The sequence below is a fragment of the Pseudophryne corroboree genome, chromosome 9 (genome assembly GCF_028390025.1).
Source record: "Pseudophryne corroboree isolate aPseCor3 chromosome 9, aPseCor3.hap2, whole genome shotgun sequence".
Taxonomy (NCBI): domain Eukaryota; kingdom Metazoa; phylum Chordata; class Amphibia; order Anura; family Myobatrachidae; genus Pseudophryne; species Pseudophryne corroboree.
The window spans coordinates 390,043,692-390,061,494 of record NC_086452.1 but is presented as its reverse complement, the minus strand read 5'-3'; the positions used below and the strand labels follow the sequence as shown (position 1 = coordinate 390,061,494).

At 45.1% G+C, this 17,803-nt stretch overlaps 1 long non-coding RNA gene across 1 annotated transcript in view; it reads right to left on the bottom strand.

Moving 5' to 3' along the window:
- The window catches only part of LOC134957068 (uncharacterized), a 145,410-nt gene that overhangs the window by 92,802 nt on the left and 34,805 nt on the right, over window positions 1–17,803 (bottom strand). The window contains exon 2 of the long non-coding RNA XR_010186431.1: window positions 14,015–14,118. This is a non-coding gene — a long non-coding RNA (uncharacterized LOC134957068). The remainder of the gene's footprint in view (window positions 1–14,014; window positions 14,119–17,803) is intronic.

The window sequence follows — 17,803 nt, the reverse complement described above, 5'->3', positions numbered from 1 at the left end:
AACGTTGATCTGCTGATGATTTGCTTTTCTACTGTGAAGTCCCGTGAGTGCCACTCTATTCTCCTATGCTGCATATGGGTGTTTTTACACCGGAGGGAGCACCAGGGCCCATTTGAAAACAGTGGGAATGCCGGCCATCCACCTGTATATATATATATATATATATATATATATATATGCACACACACTGCTCAAAAAAATAAAGGGAACACTAAAATAACACATCCTAGATCTGAATGAATTAAATATTCTTATTAAATACTTTGTTCTTTACATAGTTGAATGTGCTGACAACAAAATCACACAAAAATGATCAATGGAAATCAAATTTATTAACACATGGGGGTCTGGATTTGGAGTCACACTCAAAATTAAAGTGGGAAAACACACTACAGGCTGATCCAACTTTGATGTAATGTCCTTAAAACAAGTCAAAATGAGGCTCAGTAGTGTGTGTGGCCTCCACATGCCTGTATGACCTCCCTACAATGCCTGGGCATGCTCCTGATGAGGTGACGGATGGTCTCCTGAGGGATCTCCTCCCAGACCTGGACTAAAGCATCTGCCAACTCCTGGACAGTCTGTGGTGCAACGTGGCGTTGGTGGATGGAGCGAGACATGATGTCCCAGATGTGCTCAATTGGATTCAGGTCTGGGGAACGGGCGGGCCAGACCATAGCATCAATGCCTTCGTCTTGCAGGAACTGCTGACACACTCCAGCCATGAGGTCTAGCATTGTCTTGCATTAGTAGGAACCCAGGGTCAACCGCACCAGCATATGGTCTCACAAGGGGTCTGAGGATCTCATTTCGGTACCTAATGGCAGTCAGGCTACCTCTGGCGAGCACATGGAGGGCTGTGCGGTCCCCCAAAGAAATGCCACCCCATTACTGACCCACTGCCAAACCGGTCATGCTGGAGGATGTTGCAGGCAGCAGAACGTTCTCCTTGGCGTCTCCAGACTCTGTCATGTCTGTCACATGTGCTCAGTGAGAACCTGCTTTCATCTGTGAAGAGCACAGGGCGCCAATGGCGAATTTGCCAATCTTGATGTTCTCTGGCAAATGCCAAACGTCCTGCACGGTGTTGGGCTGTAAGCACATCCCCACCTGTGAACGTCGGGCCCTCATACCACCCTCATGGAGTCTGTTTCTGATCGTTTGAGTAGACACATGCACATTTGTGGCTTGCTGGAGGTCATTTTGCAGGGCTCTGGCAGTGCTCCTCCTGTTCCTCCTTGCACAAAGGCGGAGGTAGCGGTCCTGCTGCTGGGTTGTTGCTCTCCTACGGCCTCCTCCACGTCTCCTGATGTACTGGCCTGTCTCCTGGTAGCGCCTCCATGCTCTGGACACTACGCTGACAGACACAGCAAACCTTCTTGCCACAGCTCGCATTGATGTGCCATCCTGGATGAGCTGCACTACCTGAGCCACTTGTGTGGGTTGTAGACTCCGTCTCATGCTACCACTAGAGTGAAAACACCACCAGCTTTCAAAAGTGACCAAAACATCAGCCAGCAAGCATAGGAGCTGAGAAGTGGTCTGTGGTCACCACCTGCAGAACAACTCCTTTATTGGGGGTGTCTTGCTAATTGCCTATAATTTCCACCTGTTGTCTATTCCATTTGCACAACAGCATGTGAAATTGATTGTCAATCAGTGTTGCTTCCTAAGTGGACAGATTGATTTCAGAGAAGTGTGATTAATTTGGAGTTACATTGGGGGTCATTCCGAGTTGTTCGCTTGTTATTTTTTTTCGCAACGGAGCGATTAGTCGCGAATGCGCATGCGCAATGTCCGCAGTGCGACTGCGCCAAGTAAATTTGCTATGCAGTTAGGAATTTTACTCACGGTTTTTTCTTCGTTCTGGTGATCGTAATGTGATTGACAGGAAGTGGATGTTTCTGGGCGGAAACAGGCCGTTTTATGGGTGTGTGCGAAAAAACGCTACCGTTTCTGGGAAAAACGCGGGAGTGGCTGAAGAAACGGAGGGGTGTGTTTGTGACGTCAAACCAGGAACGACAAGCACTGAACTGATCGCAGATGCCGAGTAAGTCTGGAGCTACTCAGAAACTGCTAAGAACTGTCTATTCGCAATTTTGAGAATCTTTCGTTCGCAATTTTCCTATGCTAAGATTCACTCCCAGTAGGCGGCGGCTTAGCGTGTGCAAAGCTGCTAAAAGCAGCTTGCGAGCGAACAACTCGGAATGAGGGCCATTGTGTTGTTTAAGTGTTCCCTTTATTTTTTGAGCAGTGTATGTATATATATATATATATATATATTAATATATATTGAATCCTGATAGTTCACACAGTAAAATCTACCAGATTATTCAGTGTAGTGAATACACCATAGTCTTGTGAATGCAGTAATTTATGCATAATAACGGCCAGTGTATAAAACTCAATGATGGCTGCATTAGATCAGGTAAAGCTCGAAAAAGGTTCACTTATGATTTAAGTGTTGGTTACTTTTTTTTTTTTTATAATTTCTTAGTTTGCAATATGTTATATTTTAAATGCTATTTAAACACAAAAAACATTAGGGGGTATATGCATTTACCGGCGAATGGCGGCAATTTTTCGCCCGTTTTTTAATTCGACACAATTCGACCGTCGAATTCCGGCAAGTGGGTGCCGGAATTCAACAAATTCAATAAAAAACGGATTCGACAATCCCGCTGTCGAAAAACGGCAGATTTGACGGATTTTGATCCGATTTTTTTAAAAAACGGGAAAAACGGTAAAAAACACGAAAAAAAAATGCGTGGGGTCCCCCCTCCAAAGCATAACCAGCCTCGGGCTCTTCGAGCCGGTCCTGGTTCTAAAAATCCGGGGATCACTTTTATACAGCGCCCTGCGGCCGTGGCATTAAATATCCAACTAGTCACCCCTGGCCGGGGTACCCTGGGGGAGTGGGGACCCCTTCAATCAAGGGGTCCCCCCCAGCCACCCAAGGGCCAGGGGTGAAGCCCGAGGCTGTCCCCCCATCCAAGGGCTGCGGATGGGGGGCTGATAGCCTTGAGAAAATTGAAAGAATATTGTTTTTTCCAGTAGTACTACAAGTCCCAGCAAGCCTCTCCCGCAAGCCGGTACTTGAAGTACCAGCATGCGGGAGAAAAATGGGCCCGCTGGTACCTGTAGTTCTACTGGGAAAAAAATACCCAAATAAAAACAGGACACGCACACCGTGAGAGTAAAACTTTATTTCACACATGTCGACACACACACATACTTACCTATGTTCACACGCCGACCTCTGTCCACTTGTCCAAGTAGAATCCACACTCCCCCAGGGTACCCCGGCCAGGGGTGACTAGTTGGATATTTAATGCCATGGCCGCAGGGCGCTGTATAAAAGTGACCCCCGGCTGTGGCATTATCTGTCCAGCTAGTGGAGCCCGATGCTGGTGTAAAAAATACGGGGGACCCCTACTCTTTTTGTCCCCCGTATTTTTTGCACCAGCACCAGGCGCAGAGCCCGGTGCTGGTTTTAAAAATACGGGGGATCCCCTGTCATTTTTCCCCCCCGGATTTTTAGAACCAGGACCGGCTCGAAGAGCCCGAGGCTGGTTATGCTTTGGAGGGGGGACCCCACGCAATTTTTTTTCTGATTTTTACCATTCCATTTAAAAATATATATATATTTTTTTTTAAATATATAAATAATACTTGTGCCTCCAAAATAGACAAACCAAGTACCTAATCCCTTCTAATATAAATAGATATGCTATTACTAGAGATGAGAGCCGGAAATTTTTCGGGTTTTGTGTTTTGGTTTTGGGTTCGGTTCCGCGGCCGTGTTTTGGGTTCGACCGCGTTTTGGCAAAACCTCACCGAATTTTTTTTGTCGGATTCGGGTGTGTTTTGGATTCGGGTGTTTTTTCCCAAAAAACCTAAAAAACAGCTTAAATCATAGAATTTGGGGGTCATTTTGATCCCAAAGTATTATTAACCTCAAAAACCATAATTTCCACTCATTTTCAGTCTATTCTGAATACCTCACACCTCACAATATTATTTTTAGTCCTAAAATTTGCACCGAGGTCGCTGGATGACTAAGCTAAGCGACCCTAGTGGCCGACACAAACACCTGGCCCATCTAGGAGTGGCACTGCAGTGTCACGCAGGATGGCCCTTCCAAAAAACACTCCCCAAACAGCACATGACGCAAAGAAAAAAAGAGGCGCAATGAGGTAGCTGTGTGAGTAAGATAAGCGACCCTAGTGGCCGACACAAACACCGGGCCCATCTAGGAGTGTCACTGCAGTGTCACGCAGGATGGCCCTTCCAAAAAACACTCCCCAAACAGCACATGACGCAAAGAAAAAAAGAGGCGCAATGAGGTAGCTGTGTGAGTAAGATAAGCGACCCTAGTGGCCGACACAAACACCGGGCCCATCTAGGAGTGGCACTGCAGTGTCACGCAGGATGGCCCTTCCAAAAAACACTCCACAAACAGCACATGACGCAAAGAAAAAAAGAGGCGCAATGAGGTAGCTGTGTGAGTAAGATAAGCGACCCTAGTGGCCGACACAAACACCGGGCCCATCTAGGAGTGGCACTGCAGTGTCACGCAGGATGGCCCTTCCAAAAAACACTCCCCAAACAGCACATGACGCAAAGAAAAAAAGAGGCGCAATGAGGTAGCTGTGTGAGTAAGATAAGCGACCCTAGTGGCCGACACAAACACCGGGCCCATCTAGGAGTGGCACTGCAGTGTCACGCAGGATGTCCCTTCCAAAAAACCCTCCCCAAACAGCACATGACGCAAAGAAAAAAAGAGGCGCAATGAGGTAGCTGTGTGAGTAAGATAAGCGACCCTAGTGGCCGACACAAACACCGGGCCCATCTAGGAGTGGCACTGCAGTGTCACGCAGGATGGCCCTTACAAAAAACACTCCCCAAACAGCACATGACGCAAAGAAAAAAAGAGGCGCAATGAGGTAGCTGTGTGAGTAAGATAAGCGACCCTAGTGGCCGACACAAACACCGGGCCCATCTAGGAGTGGCACTGCAGTGTCACGCAGGATGGCCCTTCCAAAAAACACTCCCCAAACAGCACATGACGCAAAGAAAAAAAGAGGCGCAATGGGGTAGCTGTGTGAGTAAGATAAGCGACCCTAGTGGCCGACACAAACACCGGGCCCATCTAGGAGTGGCACTGCAGTGTCACGCAGGATGGCCCTTCCAAAAAACACTCCCCAAACAGCACATGACGCAAAGAAAAAAAGAGGCGCAATGAGGTAGCTGTGTGAGTAAGATAAGCGACCCTAGTGGCCGACACAAACACCGGGCCCATCTAGGAGTGGCACTGCAGTGTCACGCAGGATGGCCCTTCCAAAAAACACTCCACAAACAGCACATGACGCAAAGAAAAAAATAGGCGCAATGAGGTAGCTGTGTGAGTAAGATAAGCGACCCTAGTGGCCGACACAAACACCGGGCCCATCTAGGAGTGGCACTGCAGTGTCACGCAGGATGGCCCTTCCAAAAAACACTCCACAAACAGCACATGACGCAAAGAAAAATTAAAGAAAAAAGAGGTGCAAGATGGAATTGTCCTTGGGCCCTCCCACCCACCCTTATGTTGTATAAACAGGACATGCACACTTTAACCAACCCATCATTTCAGTGACAGGGTCTGCCACATGACTGTGACTGAAATGACGGGATGGTTTGGACCCCCACCAAAAAAGAAGCAATTAATCTCTCCTTGCACAAACTGGCTCTACAGAGGCAAGATGTCCACCTCATCATCATCCTCCGATATATCACCGTGTACATCCCCCTCCTCACAGATTATCAATTCGTCCCCACTGGAATCCACCATCTCAGCTCCCTGTGTACTTTGTGGAGGCAATTGCTGCTGGTCAATGTCTCCACGGAGGAATTGATTATAATTCATTTTAATGAACATCATCTTCTCCACATTTTCTGGATGTAACCTCGTACGCCGATTGCTGACAAGGTGAGCGGCGGCACTAAACACTCTTTCGGAGTACACACTTGTGGGAGGGCAACTTAGGTAGAATAAAGCCAGTTTGTGCAAGGGCCTCCAAATTGCCTCTTTTTCCTGCCAGTATAAGTACGGACTGTGTGACGTGCCTACTTGGATGCGGTCACTCATATAATCCTCCACCATTCTTTCAATGGGGAGAGAATCATATGCAGTGACAGTAGACGACATGTCCGTAATCGTTGTCAGGTCCTTCAGTCCGGACCAGATGTCAGCATCAGCAGTCGCTCCAGACTGCCCTGCATCACCGCCAGCGGGTGGGCTCGGAATTCTGAGCCTTTTCCTCGCACCCCCAGTTGCGGGAGAATGTGAAGGAGGAGATGTTGACAGGTCGCGTTCCGCTTGACTTGACAATTTTCTCACCAGCAGGTCTTTCAACCCCAGCAGACTTGTGTCTGCCGGAAAGAGAGATCCAAGGTAGGCTTTAAATCTAGGATCGAGCACGGTGGCCAAAATGTAGTGCTCTGATTTCAACAGATTGACCACCCGTGAATCCTTGTTAAGCGAATTAAGGGCTCCATCCACAAGTCCCACATGCCTAGCGGAATCGCTCCGTGTTAGCTCCTCCTTCAAAGTCTCCAGCTTCTTCTGCAAAAGCCTGATGAGGGGAATGACCTGACTCAGGCTGGCAGTGTCTGAACTGACTTCACGTGTGGCAAGTTCAAAGGGCATCAGAACCTTGCACAACGTTGAAATCATTCTCCACTGCGCTTGAGACAGGTGCATTCCACCTCCTATATCGTGCTCAATTGTATAGGCTTGAATGGCCTTTTGCTGCTCCTCCAACCTCTGAAGCATATAGAGGGTTGAATTCCACCTCGTTACCACTTCTTGCTTCAGATGATGGCAGGGCAGGTTCAGTTGTTTTTGGTGGTGCTCCAGTCTTCTGTACGTGGTGCCTGTACGCCGAAAGTGTCCCGCAATTCTTCTGGCCACCGACAGCATCTCTTGCACGCCCCTGTCGTTTTTAAAAAAATTCTGCACCACCAAATTCAAGGTATGTGCAAAACATGGGACGTGCTGGAATTTGCCCATATTTAATGCACACACAATATTGCTGGCGTTGTCCGATGCCACAAATCCACAGGAGAGTCCAATTGGGGTAAGCCATTCCGCGATGATCTTCCTCAGTTGCCGTAAGAGGTTTTCAGCTGTGTGCGTATTCTGGAAAGCGGTGATACAAAGCGTAGCCTGCCTAGGAAAGAGTTGGCGTTTGCGAGATGCTGCTACTGGTGCCGCCGCTGCTGTTCTTGCGGCGGGAGTCCATACATCTACCCAGTGGGCTGTCACAGTCATATAGTCCTGACCCTGCCCTGCTCCACTTGTCCACATGTCCGTGGTTAAGTGGACATTGGGTACAGCTGCATTTTTTAGGACACTGGTGACTCTTTTTCTGAGGTCTGTGTACATTTTCGGTATCGCCTGCCTAGAGAAATGGAACCTAGATGGTATTTGGTACCGGGGACACAGTACCTCCAACAAGTCTCTAGTTGGCTCTGCAGTAATGATGGATACCGGAACCACGTTTCTCACCACCCAGGATGCCAAGGCCTCAGTTATCCGCTTTGCAGTAGGATGACTGCTGTGATATTTCATCTTCCTCGCAAAGGACTGTTGGACAGTCAATTGCTTGGTGGAAGTAGTAAAAGTGGTCTTACGACTTCCCCTCTGGGATGACCATCGACTCCCAGCAGCAACAACAGCAGCGCCAGCAGCAGTAGGTGTTACACGCAAGGATGCATCGGAGGAATCCCGGGCAGGAGAGGAATCGTCAGAATTGCCAGTGACATGGCCTGCAGGACTATTGGCATTCCTGGGCAAGGAGGAAATTGACACTGAGGGAGTTGGTGGGGTGGTTTGCGTGAGCTTGGTTACAAGAGGAAGGTATTTACTGGTCAGTGGACTGCTTCCGCTGTCACCCAAAGTTTTTGAACTTGTCACTGACTTATTATGAATGCGCTGCAGGTGACGTATAAGGGAGGATGTTCCGAGGTGGTTAACGTCCTTACCCCTACTTATTACAGCTTGACAAAGGCAACACACGGCTTGACACCTGTTGTCCGCATTTCTGTTGAAATACTTCCACACCGAAGAGCTGATTTTTTTGGTATTTTCACCAGGCATGTCAGTGGCCATATTCCTCCCACGGACAACAGGTGTCTCCCCGGGTGCCTGACTTAAACAAACCACCTCACCATCAGAATCCTCCTGGTCAATTTTCTCCCCAGCGCCAGCAACACCCATATCCTCCTCATCCTGGTGTACTTCAACACTGACATCTTCAATCTGACTATCAGGAACTGGACTGCGGGTGCTCCTTCCAGCACTTGCAGGGGGCGTGCAAATGGTGGAAGGCGCATGCTCTTCACGTCCAGTGTTGGGAAGGTCAGGCATCGCAACCGACACAATTGGAGTCGGACTCTCCTTGTGGATTTGGGATTTCGAAGAACGCACAGTTCTTTGCGGTGCTACTGCTTTTGCCAGCTTGAGTCTTTTCATTTTTCTAGCGAGAGGCTGAGTGCTTCCATCCTCATGTGAAGCTGAACCACTAGCTATGAACATAGGCCAGGGCCTCAGCCGTTCCTTGCCACTCCGTGTGGTAAATGGCATATTGGCAAGTTTACGCTTCTCCTCCGACAATTTTATTTTAGGTTTTGGAGTCCTTTTTTTACTGATATTTGGTGTTTTGGATTTGACATGCTCTGTACTATGACATTGGGCATCGGCCTTGGCAGACGACGTTGCTGGCATTTCATCGTCTCGGCCATGACTAGTGGCAGCAGCTTCAGCACGAGGTGGAAGTGGATCTTGATCTTTCCCTAATTTTGGAACCTCAACATTTTTGTTCTCCATATTTTAATAGGCACAACTAAAAGGCACCTCAGGTAAACAATGGAGATGGATGGATACTAGTATACTTATGGATGGACTGCCGAGTGCCGACACAGAGGTAGCTACAGCCGTGGACTACCGTACTGTGTCTGCTGCTAATATAGACTGGATGATAATGATATGAAATCAATATATATATGTATATATAATATCACTAGTACTGCAGCCGGACAGGTAGATATATATTTATTAGGTAATGATGACTGATGACGGACCTGCTGGACACTGTCAGCTCAGCAGCACCGCAGACTGCTACAGTAAGCTACTATAGTAGTATGTATCAAGAAGAAAGAAAAAAAAAAAACCACGGGTAGGTGGTATACAATTATGGATGGACTGCCGAGTGCCGACACAGAGGTAGCTACAGCCGTGGACTAACGTACTGTGTCTGCTGCTAATATAGACTGGATGATAATGATATGAAATCAATATATATATGTATATATAATATCACTAGTACTGCAGCCGGACAGGTAGATATATATTTATTAGGTAATGATGACTGATGACGGACCTGCTGGACACTGTCAGCTCAGCAGCACCGCAGACTGCTACAGTAAGCTACTATAGTAGTATGTATCAAGAAGAAAGAAAAAAAAAACCACGGGTAGGTGGTATACAATTATGGATGGACTGCCGAGTGCCGACACAGAGGTAGCTTCAGCCGTGGACTAACGTACTGTGTCTGCTGCTAATATAGACTGGATGATAATGATATGAAATCAATATATATATGTATATATAATATCACTAGTACTGCAGCCGGACAGGTATATATATTTATTATGTAATGACTGATGACGGACCTGCTGGACACTGTCAGCTCAGCAGCACCGCAGACTGCTACAGTAAGCTACTATAGTAGTATGTATAAAGAAGAAAGAAAAGAAAAAAAACACGGGTAGGTGGTATACAATTATAATATTATATATATATTAATTATATACAATTATATATATATATATATATATATTAATTAAACTGGTGGTGATTATTAAACTGGTGGTCAGGTCACTGGTCACACTATCAGCAACTTGCAAGTAGTACTCCTAAGCATACAATCACAATATATATTATACTGGTGTGGCACTCTGGCAGCAAAAGTGTGCACTGTACGTTATATGTAGTATGTACTCCTGAGTCCTGAGTCCTGCTCTCAGACTCTAACTGCTCCCCACTGTCAGTGTCTCCCCCACAAGTCAGATAATACAATACAGTCACACTATCTATCACTTCACTTCAGCAAGTACTAGTAGTAGTAGTACTCCTCCTAATGCTCCCCAAAATTACTACTGTGTCTCTCTCTAGTGAGACTGTCTCACTCTCTTCTCGAATCTCTATAAACGGAGAGGACGCCAGCCACGTCCTCTCCCTATGAATCTCAATGCACGTGTGAAAAATGGCGGCGACGCGCGGCTCCTTATATAGAATCCGAGCCTCGCGAGAATCCGACAGCGTGATGATGACGTTCGGGCGCGCTCGGGTTAACCGAGCAAGGCGGGAGGATCCGAGCCTGCTCGGCCCCGTGTAAAAAACCCTGAAGTTCGGGCGGGTTCGGATTCCGAGGAACCGAACCCGCTCATCTCTAGCTATTACCAATAAAAAAAACACCAAAAAAAACATGTTTTTAAATTTTTTTATTAGATTCCGCAACCAAAGTGTGGCGGATTGAAAATGACGAATTTACTGTCTAAAAGCACAGTTGTCGAATTTCCAAACTTCAATTGAATATACTTTTGGCGAATTGCCGCATTTGTACCATTGCAGAAATGTCGAATATGACAAATGTCGAATTTCAGAAAGTCCGTTTTTTTGACGGAAAGTACTGAATTGCATTGTCGAAATTTTTTTGGGGCGAAAATGTCCCGTTTTTCGACATTTTCGGGAATTCGACCGCAATTGCATATACCCCTAGATCTTTTAACTGAATTGATAATTGTGATTTGCAGGAGGGTGAATCTTGGTGTAGTTTCTATATAAGTGAAGTAAGCACTCATGTTCATCCATGTTCCTGCTCTACCAGATAACTGACCTTCTTATAGGTAACAATGTATCATTCTAGTGCATAGTAGGTACTTACCCATCATGCAATACCACCAGAAAGGCATCTGATTGGCTACAAATTTATTCTGCAGCAGGACAACAACATCAAATATACAGTACACCCAATGTTATTAAGAACTATCTTCAGTGTAAAGAAGAACAAGGAGTCCGGGAAGTGATGATATGAACCGCACAGAGGGCCTAATTCAGATCTGATCACAGCAGCACATTTTTTTTATATTGGGTGAAACCATGTGGACTGCACGTGGGGCAGATATAACATGTGCAGAGAGAGTTAGATTTGGGTGGGGTGTGTTTAAACTGAAACCTAAATTGCAGTGTAAAAATAAAGCAGCCAGTATATACCCTGCACAGAAACAAAATAACCCACTCAAATCTAACTCTCTCTGCACATGTTATATCCAGTGGTGGGATTCAGCCGGTTCGCACCGGTTCCGCAGAACCGATACCTAATGTTAGGTATGGTTCTGCGAACCGTTTGCTAATGAGCGCTACTCGCACACAGGGCCTGCCTGTCTGATCAACCTGGGGCGCAGAATCCGAATCCTGGGGGGGCACAGCGGGTGCGGACGTCATGCTGTCACGCACACACGGCGCACGGACCTCACCCTGCCACCTCCCATAACGCTGCCTGCCCCCCCGGTCATTCCGCCTGCCGCCCGCCCTGGTCATTCACTCCTGGGCTGTACTGGTGGTGCTGCTGCCTATCGCGGACCAGCGCAACGTTAATACTAGCGGTTGTGGGCCGCACCACCGCTGGCACTGGCACTGCCCTGTGTGAGTGACTGTGTCCCCAGTAAGTTACAATCCTCCTCACAGTGTGCGCCCATCCCTGACGGTTCTGTTCTGTGCTGCGCCAGAGACTGAGTGGAGGAGCAGTGCTGCTCTTCATAGTTCCTAGGCCGGTCAAGGAGGAGATAAGAAAAGAAGATCACTTGAATTCGCTTCACATCAATGTGAGTGTGACTGACTGACTGACAGGGCCGGTTCAGGGGCTTTTTGCGCCCCGGGCGGCAATAGGGGGGTGGCTTCACACAGGGGGCGTGGTCAGTTACGCCCCCTGTACAGTAGTAGCGCTGCTGAAATGATGTGCGGTGCGCGATGACGTCATCGCGCACCGCACAGCAAAGGTCCTCTCCACGAAGGGACGCGTCTAGTTTCCCTTCACAGCGGGCAGCGTCAGCGGGACAGAGTGGTCAGCGGTGGGCACAGCAGCAGCAGATCTTGCAATGGTGCGGTGCCCTCCGGATTGTGCCGGCTCCCTCCGGAAGGCGGCACCCCGGGCAAAAGTCCTGCTTGCCCGTGGCAAGATCCGCTACTGCTGACTGGCTGACTGTGACCACCTAGACCTAGTCATGCCTAAGTTCTGCTATAATTCAGTAACTGTTATGTAATGTTAAATTGTGAGTAAAAACACACTTACTAAACAGCAGCTCAGCTGCACGGGCAAACAATATTGTATAAAGTGCAGCAGCAGCTGCAGGACTCCATACTTGCCTACCCTCCCAGAAAGGCCGGGAGGCTCCCGAAAATCGGGTGGCGCTCCCCCCCCCCCCCGGACAGGTTGGCAAGTGTCCCGCATCCGCCGCCAGCTCCCGCACCCCCCTTCCCTTTGGCCGCCCACAACGGAGCGCCAGTGGGTGGTCCGAGGTGGACTCGATGACGTGATTCGTGCTGAATCGCGTCATCGTAGCTCCGCCCCCTGCTCTCCAGTGCCTGTTCCTCGCCACTGAATAGCGGGGGGCGGAGCACAATTAAGTTTTTATGCCGCCATGCGCCGAACATGCCCCCTCACTAACGGACACGCCCCCCCTGTTCGCTGACCAAGCTGCCGCCTCCTGGAAGAGGGGGCAGCAATATCGGCAAGTATGCTTAAGGGTGTAGTTTGGAATTGTAATGTGACTACACAGGTTTAGCCTAAAACTCCAGTGTGGCCACATTACATTTCCAAACTACACCCTTAAGTCTGCAACATGAGGGTCCTGCTGCTGCACTTTATACAATATTGTTTATACAATATATAACATAATCTAGTTTTGTGTACCTCTTTTATTGTTCTTATTTGAGTATTAAATGCATGAATTATTAAACTACCTTTAGGTTAATCTTTTGGTATGCTTAAAATGGTCATTAGGACACCTGTTGTTAATTTATTTGAATACCACCACTGGTTATATCTGCCTCACCTGCAGTGCACATGGTTTTGCCCATTAGAAAAAGATTTTGCTGCTGCAATCAGGTCTGAAATGGGCCCAGAGCCCTGATCACAGCATCATTGAGGCTGTCAGGGAATACATGAAGAGATGGAAGGGCTTGAGCTAGTCTATATCCAGAAGATCTATGATTAGTTCACCAAGATGTTTTGAACTGGTGGTCTTCAGGTTGCCGAATGTCAGGATCCTGGTGCACAGTGTACCGACGCCGGAATCCTGACACCCGGCATACCGACAGATATTCTCCCTCGTGGGGGTCCTCCACCCCCCTGAGGGAGAATAAATAGCGTGGCACGCATTGCGCACCACCGTGTCTGCAAGCGCAGCGATCCCGCAAGGGGCTCATTTGCGCTCACCACGCTGTCGGTATGCCGGCGGTCAGGCTCCCGGCACCAGTATGCTGGTCGCCGGGAGCCCGGCCGCCGGCATATCATACTACACCCGTTTTGAACAACCTCTCTGCAGAGTTCCTTCAAAAACTGTGTGCAAGTGTACCTGTGTGCAAGTGAAACATTCATGCTGTTTTGAAGGAAAAGGGTAGTCACACCAAATATTGATTTTATTTAGATTTATCTTCTGTTCAGTCACTATGCATTTTATTAATTGCGAAAAATAAACTATTAACACTTCTATTTTTTAAAACATTCTTACTTTTGCAGCATTTTTCCACACCTGCCTAAAACTTTTGCACAGTACTGTATATTCAAATTAAGTGAAGTAAACACACATCTGAGCCTACTGTGCATACTGAAAGCATAACTAAAATTTTAAACTAATGGATCCAAAAGCATTCAGAAATAATTGTTACCAGTTTTACATTCCTTACCTCTGCTGTCTTGGATCAATGAGCTGATTAATGGTCACCATGTCACATCACTCATTGTGGAAGAAGTCAAGAAAAGGGTATAACTTCAGATATTTCCTTAACACCTGAAATAAATTAGTCTAAGTTAAGTGACAAGATGGCAATAATAGCAGCAATTATTTAAAAAAATAATGATTTATTATTTGAATAAAGGAGCCTTTCAATGTTACTTATAAAAAACGAAAAAAATCTATTTTTTAAATTCTTTTAAGTTATTTTTATGTCAAAGAAATTACACAACTGCGCCTGCATGCATATAGAATGACATAAATAAGTGATTTAAGTGAAAAAAGGGGATCACAAAATGATATTTGTAAAATTAACTGACAGTTATTCTTATAGATGTTTATAATAAAATAAAAAATAATAAAAATTGAAAAAAGAAGATGCAAAAAACAAAAAACACCTTTTAATACAGGCAAAATGTATGTCAGAATATTTATATAATAACAGGTCAGACTAATCTTCCTGCACCTGTGTAATATGAGAAAAACTTTGAAAAAAACTTTGAAAAAAGACTTGAAAAAATGAAGTTCCAAATGTCTGGTATGAAGAGAATGTGGCGTCCCACCTCTTTTCCACCTTGTTGTGGCTAGTTAGGTAGTATACTGCAGATAAGGTGGATCTATCTGGATATTCTGGAATGTTCAACTTCCAAGTATAGCCCAGTGGTTTTAATATTTGTAGTTCCCAGTGGAGGCAAGTTCTTGTTTTTTAAAAGGATGTGTCGCTGCGGGGTACCCCAACGTGGGTATAGGTGGGATAAGGTGATCAGGGAAAAAGGTAAAAAGAGCCCCGGACTCCCCGCTAATTCTCTCCGTTATACACAGCCGGAGGCGCCTGCACACACAGGTGTCTGCCGACCGTTAGTAACGGAGGGACGCGGTCATGCCACTGGGGGGAAGGTATCACTGACTTCGGGACCCACAGGGGGACTGTCCGTCGTGAACCTTCCCTCCTGCGGGGTCAATTACCTTTTTCTCCTGCGCTTGATCCCGACGTATACTATCACTCTTCTCTTCTCTCTTCCTTCAGCCTGTGTGCTCTGTGTTCCACTCGTAGGTCTGTCCCCTCTCAGCCGCGCGGCTCCGTTCTTCCTTCACGGGATCACTTGTCTGTGCGGTTTGTTCCGTCCAGATCTCCTTCTCGGTCTTGCAGTATTACTTAGTAGTATAGTATAGTAGGAAGGTGGTGATGTAATGATCTGCTCCTTCTCCAATGCGTATCGACCCGTCTGGGTCTTCCTCAGGGAGTCCGTGTCTGCCATCTTTTTTGAGGGCTTTTTATGCCCATACTTCGTCATGACATCATAATGGGAGTGTCCATGTTTTCTCTGTAGTGCTGGATACAAATGTATCTTCGGAATTGTTACATAACCAAACAGAATCTAGTCTGAGTGATTATGGATACTTTATGGCTGTATCTAATACCAGATTAACTAAGAAATGTGTATAACGAAAAAAAACGACCTATCTGATCCTATATTATTGATGATATATATAGAAAAATACAATATAAAATAAATAATAATGAATGGATTAGAATAAAAGTGGGAGGAGTTGGATGAAATGAAATTCAGGTGAAAAGTAGAAGGCTCTAATTTTTTTGATCTTATGTTACAGAAATAATAGTATGTAATGGTTGTTTTGTACTTAAAACGACAAGAAAATCGCTGAGTTATAGTTTTGCGACGGTGTGTGATATTGGTTGTATTATGATAAAGAAAAACATAGAATGAATTAAAATAAAATAAAAATGTTAAATAATAAAAATAGTGAATAATAAATAAATAATAAGAAAAAATTGGATAATGGTAAATACTTGTGTGTTAACAGTGTTGTGATAGAAATAATTCTACGAGTAGAAGATACTGTTTCTAACTGTAAGAATCTTTCTTACTACCATAATTCACCCTTATAGGGCTTAATGTTATGTTGGAAATTAGTTATGAAAATTGTGATATAATTGGTTTTTAATAAGTGGTAATTTTGTATTGATTATGGTTGCTTAATTGTTAGTGGAGTTCTGCTATATAATTAGTGGTTTATGTATTGTGTAGCATTAATTGCAAATCTTGGTATACAATGTTCGTATTCTAAAATATAAATCCCTTTATACTGAGTATCTTCTTTTTTGTATATATATATATATATATATATATATATATACTATTGAAAAAATGGAGGAATGGTCAATTTCTATATGCTGGTCAGTTCATCATAATTGACCTTACCTCATTGTCTAGATTTAGGCCTTGTGGTCTCAGTGTTTTTAGTGTGTACATCCACCTAAGTTCTTCTTTGTTGATTTTTTTCAGACAATCTCCTCCTCTCCAATTTGGTGGAACTAACTTAATTCCTACTATTTTCAGGCCTATCGGGTTGCTTTCGTGTAGGTCTTTAAAATGTTGTGACAAATTGTGTGTCTCTAGACCGTGTTTGACGTTTCTGACATGTTCAGCTATTCTCGTTTTGAGGGGTCTTATGGTTCTTCCTACATATTGTAGTTTGCATGGACATTCGGCTAAGTAAATCACCCCTTTACTGTGGCATGAGATATGTTCCTGTATTTCGAAGACTTCTCCTGTTCTATTGGAAGTAAAGTTGGTAACCTTTTTTGTGCTAACTCTCTGTGTTCTGCAGTAGTTACAGGCACCACAGTGAAAAAAACCCTTGTTTAGTTTTTGTCCTAATATGGTAGTCTGTGTTTTTTCTACTCTTCTAATGTGACTGTGTGACAATCTAGATTTTAGGTCTGGTGCTCTCTTGTAGATGACCTTAGGTCTTGCTGGTAGTTTGTCTGCTAACATGTCATCTTCTAGTAAAATGTGCCAGTGTTTGTATAGGATTTTTTCTAGCTGTCTGTTATTAGTATTGTATTGTGTGATAAATGCTGTCTTGAAAACTTCGTTTGTTGTTTCCTTATTTTTGTAAGTTAGAAGGGTATTTCTATCAATCTCTTTTGCTTTTTCTAAATCTTTCTCCAGACTATCTTTTTTGTAACCTTTTTCTATAAATTGGTGTTTCATCTCTTCTGCTTGAATTCTGAAGTCTTCTAGTTTTGTGCAGTTTTTCCTAATCCGTTTGAATTGTCCTAGTGGGATGCTCTTTAGCCAGTTTCGGTGATGTGCACTGCTGTTTAGAATGTAGCTGTTTACGTCCACACTTTTCTGAAAGGTTTTGGTATGAATCATTGACTTTTCTATAAATATTGTTATGTCTAGAAAGTTCACTGTTGATTTGCTGTGTTCTGTGGTGAAAATTAAATTGTTATTGTTCGAATTGATGTATGTAAGAAACTCTAGTAGTCTTTCTTCTGTACCCTGCCAGATAAAGAGCACGTCATCTATATATCTTCGCCATAGGACCAGGTTTGCTCCAAAACCATGCTCGCACCAGATGTTGTTGTCCTCCCAGTAGCTCATGAATAAATTAGCATAGCTCGGAGCAAACCTGGTCCCCATAGCTGTTCCCTTGGTCTGTCTATAGTATGTTTCGTTAAACCAGAAATAATTGTGTTCTAGAATGAATCTTATGCATTCTATGATAAATGTTGTTTGTCTGGAATCCAAATTCTCGTCTGAGGATAGAAAATGTTTTGTTGCTGATAATCCCTGTTCTTGGTTGATTACTGTATATAAAGAGGTGACATCACTTGTACATATCCAGTAATCTTCTGACCAGATTACATCTTTCAGTGTTCTTATTATGTCCGTAGTGTCCTTTATGTATGATTTTTGTGTTTTTACAT